Consider the following 16,647-nt stretch of genomic DNA (forward strand, 5'->3'; position numbering starts at 1 on the left):
CTAAAAGAACCAAGATGAACAAGTCATGGCTCTCAGAGGACTTTTCTTCCCCTGGGTCAGCCAGGGGACGGGAAAGGCATGCGTATTTTTGAGAGTGCTTCATGCAAAGCATCTTTTTCTTTGTCAAAAGGGGGGGTCAACCGATGCCAGTCAAGTGGGGTGTGTGTGGCCCAGTTAGTGGCAACGAGGGAGACTGTGGTTGGAGTCCCCTCGCTGTGTCTCTAAAAGAACCAAGATGAACAAGTCATGGCTCTCAGAGGACTTTTCTTCCCCTGGGTCAGCCAGGGGACGGGAAAGGCACGCGTATTTTTGAGAGTGCTTCATGCAAAGCATCTTTTTCTTTTTCAAAAGGGGGCTCAACCGATGCCAGTCAAGTGGGGTGTGTGTGGCCCAGTTAGTGGCAACGAGGGAGACTGTGGTTGGAGTCCCCTCGCTGTGTCTCTAAAAGAACCAAGATGAACAAGTCATGGCTCTCAGAGGACTTTTCTTCCCCTGGGTCAGCCAGGGGACGGGAAAGGCACGCGTATTTTTGAGAGTGCTTCATGAAAAGCATCTTTTTCTTTGTCAAAAGGGGGGGTCAACCGATGCCAGTCAAGTGGGGTGTGTGTGGCCCAGTTAGTGGCAACGAGGGAGACTGTGGTTGTAGTCCCCTCGCTGTGTCTCTAAAAGAACCAAGATGAACAAGTCATGGCTCTCAGAGGACTTTTCTTCCCCTGGGTCAGCCAGGGGACGGGAAAGGCACGCGTATTTTTGAGAGTGCTTCATGCAAAGCATCTTTTTCTTTGTCAAAAGGGGGGGTCAACCGATGCCAGTCAAGTGGGGTGTGTGTGGCCCAGTTAGTGGCAACGAGGGAGACTGTGGTTGGAGTCCCCTCGCTGTGTCTCTAAAAGAACCAAGATGAACAAGTCATGGCTCTCAGAGGACTTTTCTTCCCCTGGGTCAGCCAGGGGACGGGAAAGGCACGCGTATTTTTGAGAGTGCTTCATGAAAAGCATCTTTTTCTTTGTCAAAAGGGGGGGTCAACCGATGCCAGTCAAGTGGGGTGTGTGTGGCCCAGTTAGTGGCAACGAGGGAGACTGTGGTTGGAGTCCCCTCGCTGTGTCTCTAAAAGAACCAAGATGAACAAGTCATGGCTCTCAGAGGACTTTTCTTCCCCTGGGTCAGCCAGGGGACGGGAAAGGCACGCGTATTTTTGAGAGTGCTTCATGCAAAGCATCTTTTTCTTTGTCAAAAGGGGGGGTCAACCGATGCCAGTCAAGTGGGGTGTGTGTGGCCCAGTTAGTGGCAACGAGGGAGACTGTGGTTGGAGTCCCCTCGCTGTGTCTCTAAAAGAACCAAGATGAACAAGTCATGGCTCTCAGAGGACTTTTCTTCCCCTGGGTCAGCCAGGGGACGGGAAAGGCACGCGTATTTTTGAGAGTGCTTCATGCAAAGCATCTTTTTCTTTGTCAAAAGGGGGGCTCAACCGATGCCAGTCAAGTGGGGTGTGTGTGGCCCAGTTAGTGGCAACGAGGGAGACTGTGGTTGTAGTCCCCTCGCTGTGTCTCTAAAAGAACCAAGATGAACAAGTCATGGCTCTCAGAGGACTTTTCTTCCCCTGGGTCAGCCAGGGGACGGGAAAGGCACGCGTATTTTTGAGAGTGCTTCATGCAAAGCATCTTTTTCTTTGTCAAAAGGGGGGGTCAACCGATGCCAGTCAAGTGGGGTGTGTGTGGCCCAGTTAGTGGCAACGAGGGAGACTGTGGTTGGAGTCCCCTCGCTGTGTCTCTAAAAGAACCAAGATGAACAAGTCATGGCTCTCAGAGGACTTTTCTTCCCCTGGGTCAGCCAGGGGACGGGAAAGGCACGCGTATTTTTGAGAGTGCTTCATGCAAAGCATCTTTTTCTTTGTCAAAAGGGGGGCTCAACCGATGCCAGTCAAGTGGGGTGTGTGTGGCCCAGTTAGTGGCAACGAGGGAGACTGTGGTTGGAGTCCCCTTGCTGTGTCTCTAAAAGAACCAAGATGAACAAGTCATGGCTCTCAGAGGACTTTTCTTCCCCTGGGTCAGCCAGGGGACGGGAAAGGCACGCGTATTTTTGAGAGTGCTTCATGCAAAGCATCTTTTTCTTTGTCAAAAGGGGGGGTCAACCGATGCCAGTCAAGTGGGGTGTGTGTGGCCCAGTTAGTGGCAACGAGGGAGACTGTGGTTGGAGTCCCCTCGCTGTGTCTCTAAAAGAACCAAGATGAACAAGTCATGGCTCTCAGAGGACTTTTCTTCCCCTGGGTCAGCCAGGGGACGGGAAAGGCACGCGTATTTTTGAGAGTGCTTCATGCAAAGCATCTTTTTCTTTTTCAAAAGGGGGCTCAACCGATGCCAGTCAAGTGGGGTGTGTGTGGCCCAGTTAGTGGCAACGAGGGAGACTGTGGTTGGAGTCCCCTCGCTGTGTCTCTAAAAGAACCAAGATGAACAAGTCATGGCTCTCAGAGGACTTTTCTTCCCCTGGGTCAGCCAGGGGACGGGAAAGGCACGCGTATTTTTGAGAGTGCTTCATGCAAAGCATCTTTTTCTTTTTCAAAAGGGGGCTCAACCGATGCCAGTCAAGTGGGGTGTGTGTGGCCCAGTTAGTGGCAACGAGGGAGACTGTGGTTGGAGTCCCCTCGCTGTGTTTTACATGCTTTTAGAAGGGCATGAAATGGCTTGGAGGTTGACTTTCATCATATGCAAACTGTTGGCTACCAAAATGCTGCCTTTCCAACAACTGTGGTTATAGGCAATGAGGAACATACTGATGAAGATGAGACGCAGATACCCGATTGGGATGACAACTTAAATATTCGGTCAGGGCAAGAAGAAACTCGGTCTGAGGGGTAGGGGAGTGCAAACACAACAATTGATGATTAAGTTCTAGATCACACCTACTGTCAACCCACAGTCAGACACTCGAGGAGGTCAACAGAGGCGGTGGAGGAGGATGCAACCGACGTCGAAGTAACCTGGCGCCTTCCTGGACACAGTCGGAGCACTGGTAGCACGTCTACAACTGCATCCTCAGCCACCACTCTGCCTCTGAGCATTATTCGGGGTGGATCAACAGGTCGCATGGCCTCTAAGCCTTGCCTAGCCAGGTCCTTTTTTGACATAGAAAAAGATCGCCCAAATTATGTGATCTGTAAAATTTGTCATGGTTCTCTTAGTAGAGGTCAAAACCTCAGCAGTTTGACAACTTCTTCCATGAATCGTCACATGAATAAATATCATATGGCCCGATGGGAAGCTCACCGTGCTGCAATGCGGCCTAGCGGAGCGAACCATCCACCGCCTGCCCCTTCCAGTGCATCCGCGCGCTCGTCATCTTCTAGGACTGTGGGGACAGCTGTCACACCTGTTTTTCCACCCACAACTTCCACCACTGTAACCGCAACAGGCAGTTTGCTTGGTAGGTCGTCAGTTGGTTTGGAAGGGGAAACAAGTGAGTGTGTACAGCTCTCTCAGACATCGATAGCACCAACTTTGGATGAAGGCAACATCATGTCTCCGCCTGCACTTTCCTCACAAAGCTGCATTTTTCCAGGGACACCCGACTCAACACCGTCTACACACAGCAGCCAGATCTCTGTCCCTCAGATGTGGTCAAATAAAAGGCCACTTCCTGCGACCCATGACAAAGCGAAGAGGTTGACTCTATCCCTCTGTAAGCTGTTGACTACAGAAATGCTGCCTTTCCGCCTAGTGGACACACAGGATTTTAGAGACCTTATGTCTGTCGCTGTGCCCCAGTACCAGATGCCTAGTCGCCACTACTTCTCTAAGAAAGGTGTGCCCGCGCTACACCAGCATGTCGCACACAACATCACCGCTTCCTTGAGAAACTCTGTGTGTGAACGGGTGCATTTCACCACCGATACTTGGACCAGTAAGCATGGACAGGGACGTTACATGTCGCTGACTGGCCACTGGGTAACTATGGTGATAGATGGTGAAGGGTCTGCTGCACAAGTCTTGCCGTCCCCACGACTTGTGTGTCAATCCTCTGTCTGTCCAAGTTCCGCCACTGCTTCTGCATCCTCCACCTCATCTGGGTCCTCCACCTCCGCCCCAAGCCTGCCTGGTCAGGCCACCAGCGTTCTCACTGCGCAGAAGGAATCACGCACCCCTCATTACTATGCTGGTAGCAGAGCGCAACGGCATCAGGCGGTCTTTAGCTTGACATGTCTTTGAAATAGGAGTCACACAGCGACTGAGTTGTGGGCAGCTCTGGAGACTGATTTTGATAAATGGTTGTCTCCACTCAACCTGCAGCCTGGTAAGGCCGTGTGCGACAATGCTGCAAACCTGGGTGCGGCCCTTCGCCTGGGCAAGGTGACACACGTGCCTTGTATGGCTCACGTGTTTAACCTTGTTGTCCAGCAATTTTTAACACACTATCCCGGCCTAGATGGCCTTCTGACCAGGGCACGGAAACTGTCTGCAGTGCTCACTTCCGCCGTTCAACCGCCGCACCTGAGCGACTTGCATCGCTCCAGAAGTCTTTCGGCCTGCCGGTTCATCGCCTGAAATGCGATGTGGCGACACGCTGGAATTCAACTCTCCACATGTTACAGCGACTGTGGCAGCACCGGCGAGCCCTGGTGCAATACGTCATGATGTATAGCCTGGGCCAACGAGATGCAGAAGTGGGGCAGATCACCCTGATGGAGTGATCTCAGATCAAGGACCTATGCACCCTTCTGCACAGTTTCGACATGGCGACGAATATGTTTAGCGCTGACAATGCCATTATCAGCATGACGATTACAGTCATTTACATGCTGGAGCACACGCTAAACACTATTCGTAGTCAGGGGGTGGGACAACAGGAAGGGGAGGAACTACAGGAGGATTCATATGCGCAAGACACAACAACATCACCAAGGTCCAGACGTTCATCATCACCAACGCGGCAGGCATGGGACCATGGGGGACAGGGATCAACAAGGGCGCATGGTAGCAGGTGAGATGTTGAGGAAGGTGCAGGAGGACATGAAGATATGGAGGACGAACTGTCCATGGACATGGAAGACTCAGCAGATGAGGGGGACCTTGGTCAAATTTCAGTTGAAAGAGGTTGGGGGGAGATGACAGAGGAAGAAAGAACGGTTAGCACCTCTATGCCACAAACACAGCGTGGACTTGGTGCGCATGGCTGCGCAAGACACATGAGTGCCTTCTTGTTGCACTACCTCCAACATGACCCTCGTATTGTCAAAATTAGAAGTGATGATGACTACTGGCTTGCCACACTATTAGATCCCCGGGACAAGTCCAAATTTTGTGACATAATTCCACCCATAGAAAGGGACGCACGTATGCAGGAGTATCAGCAGAAGCTGTTACTCGATCTTAGCTCGGCTTTTCCACCAAACAACCGTGCAGGTGAAGGGAGTGATTCTCCCAGTTGTAACTTGACAAACATGGGACGGCCTCGTCATCTTCAACAGTCTACCCGTACCAGTAGGACCGTATCTGGTGCTGGTAACAGCAATTTTATGGAATCTTTTCATAATTTTTTTAGACCCTCCTTTGCAAGGCCACCAGAGACAACAAGTCTGACACATAGTCAACGGATGGAGAGGATGATACAGGAGTATCTCCAAATGAACATCGATGCAATGACTTTGCAAATGGAGCCTTGCTCCTTTTGTGCTTCAAATCTAGAAAAATGTCAAGAGCTCTCCAGTTACGCCTCGAAGATTTTGTCGTGTCCAGCTGCCAGCGTTGTCTCTGAACGTGTCTTCAGTGCTGCTGGGTGTGTGCTGACAGATAAGCGCACGCGTCTGTCCAGTGACAATGTGGACAGACTGACGTTCATCAAAATGAACAAGTCATGGATCCAGAAGGAATTTACTACCCCTGTGTCATCCTGGGGAGAGTAAATGCTTGTGGATTTGGAATGTGCTTGATGCAAATCAAAACATCCTGTTTGCAACTAGGGCACAAGTGCTGCCACTGATAAGGTGTCTGTGTGGGGCCCAATTTTTGGAAAAAAAGGGAGACTCCGCTTGGAGTAACCCTTGCTTGCTGTGTTTTTTAAAAATGATACAAGATGAACAGATCTGAAGGCAAGATGAAGCCAACATCATGTCTCCGCCTGCACTTTTCTCACAAACCTGCATTTTTCCAGGGACACCCTACTCAACACCGTCTACAGACAGCAGCCAGATCTCTGTCCCTCAGATGTGGTCAAATAAAAGGCCACTTACTGCGACCCATGACAAAGCTAAGTGGTTGACTCTATCCCTCTGTAAGCTGTTGGCTACCGAAATGCTGCCTTTACGCGTAGTGGACACACAGGATTTTACAGACCTTATGTCTGTCGCTGTGCCCCAGTACCAGATGCCCAATCACCACTGCTTCTCCAAGAAAAGCATGCCCGCGCTACACCGGCATGTCGCACACAACATCACCACTTCCTTGAGAAAATCTGTGTGCGACAGGGTGCATTTCAACACAGATACTTGGACCAGTAAGCATAGACAGGGTCATTACATGTCACTGACTGGGCACTGGCAAACTATGGTGAGAGATGGAGAAGGGTCTGCTGTACAAGTCTTGCCGTCCCCACGAGTTGTTTCAATCCTTGTTCTGTATGTAGAAGTTAATACACTGCTTCTGCCTCTTCAACCTCGTGTGGGTCCTCTACCTTTGCGCAAACCCTGTGTGGTCAGGCCACCCTTCCTTGCAACTGCGCACAAGGACTACCACACACCTCCTTACTATGCTGGCAGCAGAGCTCAATGCCATCAGGCGGTCAAAGTTTTACTTTGAAATGTATGGGAAATGTGAGTCACACCGCTATTACAGAGAATAGTAGTCAGGCAGGGTCAAAACATTAATTGAGGAACAGGAACAGAATGGGACGGCCAGGACTTAATCAGAAAACAAGCAGAGGTGAAATGCGTATCGGCCAACAAGGTACATAAACAGCAAGCAGGAAAAGTAGTCAGGTAACAAGCACACAAAATCATAAAACTGAACTGGGGGTAAAATTAACCAGAGGTTCATAGCTATGTCTGGCAGTGGTCTGCAGACAGGATGGGCATAAAAAAGGGTGTGGTGTCTTCCCATTGGTTGTAGCTGAATGATGGTATTTCATCTGTGAGATACCCACCAGCTACATTCAGCCAGAGATTCTGCATCTGTCAAGGTAATGCAGCCCAGTGGGTGAGCATAACCTGCGTCCACCTGCGCCGCTGGCATCGACTACTCTCCCATCATCAGCACTATTCATGAAAGGAACACGTTGTCACCTGGCGACCGGAGTACAAATTGACGGAGCGGACTCCGTTGGTGACTTAACAGCCGTGTGCGGCAATGATGCAAACCTGGCTGCGGGCCATCCTCAGGGCAATGTGACACACGTGCCTTTTATGGCTCACGTGTTGATCCGAATTCTCCAGCAATTTTTAAAACACCATCACGGCCTACATGGCCTTGTGCAGCGGGCACGCTCGCTATGTGCTCACTTCCATCGTGCGCACACAGCAGCTCAACAACTTTCATCACTCCGGAAGTCTTAGGGTCTGGCAGTTAAACGCCGGAAATGCGATGTTCCGACACGCAGGAATTGGAATCTGCACATGTTGCAGCGTGTGTGGCAGCACCGCAGAGCCCTGCTGAAATACGGTAAGACATATAGCCTGGGATAAGTTGATCCAGAGGTGGTGCAGATCACGCTGCTGGAGTGGTGTCAGATCAAGGACCTATGCACCCTGCTACACAGTTTTGAAATGTCGACGAAGATGTTTAGCACTGGCAATGTCATTCTCAGCGTGACAATTCTGGTCATCTACATGATGGAGCACACTGTAATTATTATTCGGAGTCAGGTGTTGGGACAAGAGGAAGGGGAGGAAGTACAGGAGGAGTCATATGCGGAAGGGATAACAAGATCTACGAGGTCCAGATGGTCAGCGGCACCTATGCGGCAGTCATGGTGAGGGAGAGGGATTAACAAGGGCGCATAGTATCAGCAAAAAGTGTTGATGAAAGTGCAGGAGCCCATGAAGAAATGGAGGACGAACTGGCGATGGGCATGGAAGACTCAGCAGATGAGTGAGAGCTTGCTCACATTTCGGTTGTGCGAGGTTGTGGGTAGAGGGCAGAGGAAGGATGCACGATTCTCACCTCTCTGCCACCAACACACCAAGGACTTGGTCCTCCTGGATGCACAAGACACATGAGCGCCTTCTTGCTGCACTACCTACATGACCCTCGGATTGTATGAATTTGAAGTAATCCTGAATACTGGGTTGCCACACTGTTAGATCCCCGGTACAAGACAAAATTTGGCGAACTAATTCCTGCCATAGAAATAGACGCACGTATACAGGAGTATCTGCAGAATGTGGTACGCAATCTTAGATCTACTTTTCCACTAAACACCAGTGCTGCACAGAGTGAATCTCAACACTTTGTCATGGATAGGAGGAAATGGTCTTTTACTTGTCCACATCGGAGGGACCGAGGGATGGCTGCTGTGCTGAGATGGCGTTGAGTACGGTGTCCCTGCACAGTTGCACTTTTGGTCATATCCCAAAATGAGTTGAAAAAGGACAGATGCTGTTGGAAAGGGGAACAGGTGTGTTGGAAAGGGGAAAAAATTTTTGGTCCGTGGATTTGGTGGTTAAACAACTGTAACATTTGCTGAAGAAACAACATCTGTTACAGTGGGACTGGCAGATTTGGATAAAGTGGTATATAATCTGTGACCGCTATATAACAAAAATTAATAAGAAAAGAAAGAGAAAGGTATATATCACCTTCAGCAGTCAGTGTCCACCGTGCTCCCAGTTGGAAAAGGAGAGGTTGGCAACTTGAAGGTTTGGTGGAGGATACAGAGCTGTGTGGCTATGAAACTAATAGTAGCCTGAACCGAGTTAGACGCCATTCGGATCTGGAGACTGTGAGCCCTGTTAGCGTCACAGGGTCCACATGCCCACCCAGCCCAGGAACTCCCTGTTAACAACACAGGGGCCATTGAGTACGCTGACCGTGTGCGTAGGGGCCACACCTGTGGACAGCAGGCGCATCAGCAGCAGCAGGCCTGTTAATGCCACTGGGCTGCACAAGCAGGACTGTTAGGACAGGAGCTGGTCTTAACCGTTCTGCGTTACCAACTGTGGTGGTGGCCTGCATCCACCACCCTATCCCTGCCTACCTCTGGCCTAAAGCCGCAATGGGTTCAACACATGGAGGTGTGCTCTTTCGGAGCATAATAGAAGACTGCGCACCTCCTTGTTGGCTCCAGCCCCTTTTATAACCTGGGTCCGCCCCAAACCAGGGTGAACCACAATGCACCTCCTGGAGACAAAAGCAGAGTGACACGTCATGAGTGGCATAACTAGCGTCCTATTTGGAAACGCAACTTCAATGATGACCTCATGGCTGCCATGACCCAAACACCTCACCAGTCATCGTCTGACCATCAATAATGCGGTGACAAGTCATAGGTGTGGGCCTCTGCAAGCCATTTGGGAGGACACCTGATGCCCTGTGGTCTATATGGGACCCCCACATCAGGGCCAGGGCCAAAGAGTTCATTACCGGACCTAGTCTCTGATGCAGGAAGTGCCTGAGCATGCTCAGTAGCATGAAATACAGTCTCTGAAAAAAGACTATCAGCTTTAGCATGGTGTCTAGGCACAAAACAGGACTTAGACCCGGCACAGAATGCAAGCACCTGTGCAAAGAGGCTTTTCACACTTAGTGTGGGAGCATGCGCTGTATCCCGAAATGAAGACTTAGCGTCAGGAATGGCACAGTCAGGCTGAGCATACTCACTAGGCGAAACACTGTAATTATGCTGCAGCTGGGGTACATCGGCACACGCATGCGCACTAGCTGCCTCTCCACACTTAGACGTGGAGGGGAAATTTGTCTTGGAGATGCTGTCTATGAACAGAAGGAAAAGCTAAAGGAAGCCTGACTTTCTATCCCTCCGAATTATGAAATGCAGCAATGAATTCCATGAGTTTGCTATAACATTAGCGTAGCTAAATGTGCATGAGGGTGTGATGTAGAGGTGCTAGAAATAGCTTGTCACCAGTGGGGCACTAATGGAATACAACAGCCAGTTCTATGATGCCACAAAATGGCAGTATTTTGTGCTATCATTATAGCTTATTAAAAACAGAGCACGAGGTTGTCATGCAGAGGTGCTGCACATAGATTTGCAGTAGTGTGAATAGACAAAAGTACAATAGCCACGTTTAGGATACAACTAGGTACAGTGAGTGTTTGCTAGTATAATGGCTGAGTTTAAAAAAGTTTGAGTGTGCAATGCAGGCAGATGTCCTGCAAATATCGTTCCAATACTGTGAATTGACAAAAGTACAATAGCCACGTTTAGGATACAACTAGGTACAGTGAGTGTTTGCTAGTATAATGGCTGAGTTTAAAAAAGTTTGAGTGTGCAATGCAGGCAGACGTGCTGCAAATAACGTTCCAATACTGTGAATAGACAAAAGTACAATAGCCACGTTTAGGATACAACTAGGTACACTGAGTGTTTGCTACTATAAATGGCTGAGTTTAAAAAAGTTTGAGTGTGCAATGCAGGCAGACGTGCTGCAAATAACGTTCCAATACTGTGAATTGACAAAAGTACAATAGCCACGTTTAGGATACAACTAGGTACAGTGAGTGTTTGCTAGTATAATGGCTGAGTTTAAAAAAGTTTGAGTGTGCAATGCAGGCAGACGTGCTGCAAATAACGTTCCAATACTGTGAATTGACAAAAGTACAATAGCCACGTTTAGGATACAACTAGGTACAGTGAGTGTTTGCTAGTATAATGGCTGAGTTTAAAAAAGTTTGAGTGTGCAATGCAGGCAGACGTGCTGCAAATAACGTTCCAATACTGTGAATTGACAAAAGTACAATAGCCACGTTTAGGATACAACTAGGTACAGTGAGTGTTTGCTAGTATAATGGCTGAGTTTAAAAAAGTTTGAGTGTGCAATGCAGGCAGACGTGCTGCAAATAACGTTCCAATACTGTGAATTGACAAAAGTACAATAGCCACGTTTAGGATACAACTAGGTACAGTGAGTGTTTGCTAGTATAATGGCTGAGTTTAAAAAAGTTAGAGTGTGCAATGCAGGCAGACGTGCTGCAAATAACGTTCCAATACTGTGAATAGACAAAAGTACAATAGCCACGTTTAGGATACAACTAGGTACACTGAGTGTTTGCTACTATAAATGGCTGAGTTTAAAAAAGTTTGAGTGTGCAATGCAGGCAGACGTGCTGCAAATAACGTTCCAATACTGTGAATTGACAAAAGTACAATAGCCACGTTTAGGATACAACTAGGTACACTGAGTGTTTGCTACTATAAATGGCTGAGTTTAAAAAAGTTTGAGTGTGCAATGCAGGCAGACGTGCTGCAAATAACGTTCCAATACTGTGAATTGACAAAAGTACAATAGCCACGTTTAGGATACAACTAGGTACAGTGAGTGTTTGCTAGTATAATGGCTGAGTTTAAAAAAGTTAGAGTGTGCAATGCAGGCAGACGTGCTGCAAATATCGTTCCAATACTGTGAATAGACAAAAGTAAAATAGCCACGTTTAGGATACAACTAGGTACACTGAGTGTTTGCTAGTATAATGGCTGAGTTTAAAAAAGTTAGAGTGTGCAATGCAGGCAGACGTGCTGCAAATAACGTTCCAATACTGTGAATAGACAAAAGTACAATAGCCACGTTTAGGATACAACTAGGTACACTGAGTGTTTGCTACTATAAATGGCTGAGTTTAAAAAAGTTTGAGTGTGCAATGCAGGCAGACGTGCTGCAAATAACGTTCCAATACTGTGAATTGACAAAAGTACAATAGCCACGTTTAGGATACAACTAGGTACAGTGAGTGTTTGCTAGTATAATGGCTGAGTTTAAAAAAGTTAGAGTGTGCAATGCAGGCAGACGTGCTGCAAATATCGTTCCAATACTGTGAATAGACAAAAGTAAAATAGCCACGTTTAGGATACAACTAGGTACACTGAGTGTTTGCTAGTATAATGGCTGAGTTTAAAAAAGTTAGAGTGTGCAATGCAGGCAGACGTGCTGCAAATAACGTTCCAATACTGTGAATAGACAAAAGTACAATAGCCACGTTTAGGATACAACTAGGTACACTGAGTGTTTGCTACTATAAATGGCTGAGTTTAAAAAAGTTTGAGTGTGCAATGCAGGCAGACGTGCTGCAAATAACGTTCCAATACTGTGAATTGACAAAAGTACAATAGCCACGTTTAGGATACAACTAGGTACAGTGAGTGTTTGCTAGTATAATGGCTGAGTTTAAAAAAGTTTGAGTGTGCAATGCAGGCAGACGTGCTGCAAATAACGTTCCAATACTGTGAATTGACAAAAGTACAATAGCCACGTTTAGGATACAACTAGGTACAGTGAGTGTTTGCTAGTATAATGGCTGAGTTTAAAAAAGTTTGAGTGTGCAATGCAGGCAGACGTGCTGCAAATAACGTTCCAATACTGTGAATTGACAAAAGTACAATAGCCACGTTTAGGATACAACTAGGTACAGTGAGTGTTTGCTAGTATAATGGCTGAGTTTAAAAAAGTTAGAGTGTGCAATGCAGGCAGACGTGCTGCAAATATCGTTCCAATACTGTGAATAGACAAAAGTAAAATAGCCACGTTTAGGATACAACTAGGTACACTGAGTGTTTGCTAGTATAATGGCTGAGTTTAAAAAAGTTAGAGTGTGCAATGCAGGCAGACGTGCTGCAAATAACGTTCCAATACTGTGAATAGACAAAAGTACAATAGCCACGTTTAGGATACAACTAGGTACACTGAGTGTTTGCTACTATAAATGGCTGAGTTTAAAAAAGTTTGAGTGTGCAATGCAGGCAGACGTGCTGCAAATAACGTTCCAATACTGTGAATTGACAAAAGTACAATAGCCACGTTTAGGATACAACTAGGTACACTGAGTGTTTGCTACTATAAATGGCTGAGTTTAAAAAAGTTTGAGTGTGCAATGCAGGCAGACGTGCTGCAAATAACGTTCCAATACTGTGAATTGACAAAAGTACAATAGCCACGTTTAGGATACAACTAGGTACACTGAGTGTTTGCTAGTATAATGGCTGAGTTTAAAAAAGTTAGAGTGTGCAATGCAGGCAGACGTGCTGCAAATATCGTTCCAATACTGTGAATAGACAAAAGTACAATAGCCACGTTTAGGATACAACTAGGTACACTGAGTGTTTGCTACTATAAATGGCTGAGTTTAAAAAAGTTAGAGTGTGCAATGCAGGCAGACGTGCTGCAAATATCGTTCCAATACTGTGAATAGACAAAAGTACAATAGCCACGTTTAGGATACAACTAGGTACACTGAGTGTTTGCTAGTATAATGGCTTAGTAACAATGAGTTGTAGTGTGCAATGCAGGCAGACGTGCTCTGCAAATGTCTTTGCACTAGTGGGACTATAGCAAAGTCCAATAGCCACGTTTAGGATGCCACTAGGTACACTGAGTGTTTGCTAGTAAAATTGCTTAGTTTAAAAAAGTTGGAGTGTGCAATGCAGGCAGATGTGCTCTGCTAATATCTTTGCACTAGTGGGACTATAGCAAAGTCCAATAGCCACGTATAGGATGCCACTAGGTACACTGAGTGTTTGCTAGTATAATGGCTTAGTTAAAATGAGTTTGAGTGTGCAATGCAGGCAGACGCGCTATGCAAATGTCTTTGCACTAGTGGGACTATAGCAAAGTCCAATAGCCACGTATAGGATGCCACTAGGTACACTGAGTGTTTGCTAGTATAATGGCTTGGTTTTAATGAGTTGGAGTGTGCAATGCAGGCAGACGCGCTCTGCAAATGTCTTTGCACTAGTGGGACTATAGCAAAGTCCAATAGCCACGTATAGGATGCCACTAGGTACACTGAGTGTTTGCTAGTATAATGGCTTGGTTAGAATGAGTTGTAGTGTGCAATGCAGGCAGATGTGCTCTGCTAATGTCTTTGCACTAGTGGGACTATAGCAAAGTCCAATAGCCACGTATAGGATGCCACTAGGTACACTGAGTGTTTGCTAGTATAATGGCTGAGTTTAAAAAAGTTAGAGTGTGCAATGCAGGCAGACGTGCTGCAAATATCGTTCCAATACTGTGAATAGACAAAAGTACAATAGCCACGTTTAGGATACAACTAGGTACACTGAGTGTTTGCTACTATAAATGGCTGAGTTTAAAAAAGTTTGAGTGTGCAATGCAGGCAGACGTGCTGCAAATAACGTTCCAATACTGTGAATTGACAAAAGTACAATAGCCACGTTTAGGATACAACTAGGTACACTGAGTGTTTGCTACTATAAATGGCTGAGTTTAAAAAAGTTAGAGTGTGCAATGCAGGCAGACGTGCTGCAAATATCGTTCCAATACTGTGAATAGACAAAAGTACAATAGCCACGTTTAGGATACAACTAGGTACACTGAGTGTTTGCTAGTATAATGGCTTAGTAACAATGAGTTGTAGTGTGCAATGCAGGCAGACGTGCTCTGCAAATGTCTTTGCACTAGTGGGACTATAGCAAAGTCCAATAGCCACGTTTAGGATGCCACTAGGTACACTGAGTGTTTGCTAGTAAAATTGCTTAGTTTAAAAAAGTTGGAGTGTGCAATGCAGGCAGATGTGCTCTGCTAATATCTTTGCACTAGTGGGACTATAGCAAAGTCCAATAGCCACGTATAGGATGCCACTAGGTACACTGAGTGTTTGCTAGTATAATGGCTTAGTTAAAATGAGTTTGAGTGTGCAATGCAGGCAGACGCGCTATGCAAATGTCTTTGCACTAGTGGGACTATAGCAAAGTCCAATAGCCACGTATAGGATGCCACTAGGTACACTGAGTGTTTGCTAGTATAATGGCTTGGTTTTAATGAGTTGGAGTGTGCAATGCAGGCAGACGCGCTCTGCAAATGTCTTTGCACTAGTGGGACTATAGCAAAGTCCAATAGCCACGTATAGGATGCCACTAGGTACACTGAGTGTTTGCTAGTATAATGGCTTGGTTAGAATGAGTTGTAGTGTGCAATGCAGGCAGATGTGCTCTGCTAATGTCTTTGCACTAGTGGGACTATAGCAAAGTCCAATAGCCACGTATAGGATGCCACTAGGTACACTGAGTGTTTGCTAGTATAATGGCTTAGTTAAAATGAGTTTGAGTGTGCAATGCAGGCAGACGCGCTATGCAAATGTCTTTGCACTAGTGGGACTATAGCAAAGTCCAATAGCCACGTATAGGATGCCACTAGGTACACTGAGTGTTTGCTAGTATAATGGCTTGGTTAGAATGAGTTGTAGTGTGCAATGCAGGCAGATGTGCTCTGCTAATGTCTTTGCACTAGTGGGACTATAGCAAAGTCCAATAGCCACGTATAGGATGCCACTAGGTACACTGAGTGTTTGCTAGTATAATGGCTTAGTTAAAATGAGTTTGAGTGTGCAATGCCGGCAGACGCGCTATGCAAATGTCTTTGCACTAGTGGGACTATAGCAAAGTCCAATAGCCACGTATAGGATGCCACTAGGTACACTGAGTGTTTGCTAGTATAATGGCTTGGTTTTAATGAGTTGGAGTGTGCAATGCAGGCAGACGCGCTCTGCAAATGTCTTTGCACTAGTGGGACTATAGCAAAGTCCAATAGCCACGTATAGGATGCCACTAGGTACACTGAGTGTTTGCTAGTATAATGGCTTGGTTAGAATGAGTTGTAGTGTGCAACGCAGGCAGACGCGCTCTGCAAATGTCTTTGCACTAGTGGGACTATAGCAAAGTCCAATAGCCACGTATAGGATGCCACTAGGTACACTGAGTGTTTGCTAGTATAATGGCTTGGTTAGAATGAGTTGTAGTGTGCAATGCAGGCAGACGCGCTCTGCAAATGTCTTTGCACTAGTGGGACTATAGCAAAGTCCAATAGCCACGTATAGGATGCCACTAGGTACACTGAGTGTTTGCTAGTATAATGGCTTAGTTATCAGTTGGAGTGTGCAGAGGACAAGAGGGTACAGTGGCAGGATTGTGGTGCTCTGGGTAGAGGAATGGAAGCCTGCCTTTCTATTCCCTCCTAATGGTGAAATGCAGGTAGGAAATCCCTGACCTGGGCTACACAGACGCTGTTGCTGTTTGCAGGACCTGTCACCTATGGCTCTCTGACCCTGCCGGTTGGAGCCCTTAAAAGGACTGCTATAAAGTGCTCTCCCTAAGCTGTCTAACGCTGTGTATGCAGCGCATACAGCTGTATCGGCTATAGGACTCAGGAAGACGGAGCTGCGACAGTGATGTCTGACACCAAAGACGCAGAAGGCAGATAATGGCGTCCGTGAAGAAAATGTCCGGTTTTATAATGCAGGGACATGTGACATGCAGATCCTATCACACATGCCGTTGCTTCTCTGGCTCAAAGTCCACTTAGCTGTGTGTGTGTCTGGGATTGGCTGACATGCTGGCCCGCCCCACAAGACGCGCGCGCTTAGGGAAGGAAGACAAGAAAAAAAAAAAAAAAAAATGGCGATCGCCATTATAGAAACAGCAGTGATCTGAAGGCGCTGTTCACTGCACACTATACACTGAAATGTGATAATAGTTTGA

This window comes from Anomaloglossus baeobatrachus, chromosome 1 (assembly GCF_048569485.1).
Source record: "Anomaloglossus baeobatrachus isolate aAnoBae1 chromosome 1, aAnoBae1.hap1, whole genome shotgun sequence".
Classification (NCBI taxonomy): Eukaryota; Metazoa; Chordata; class Amphibia; order Anura; family Aromobatidae; genus Anomaloglossus; species Anomaloglossus baeobatrachus.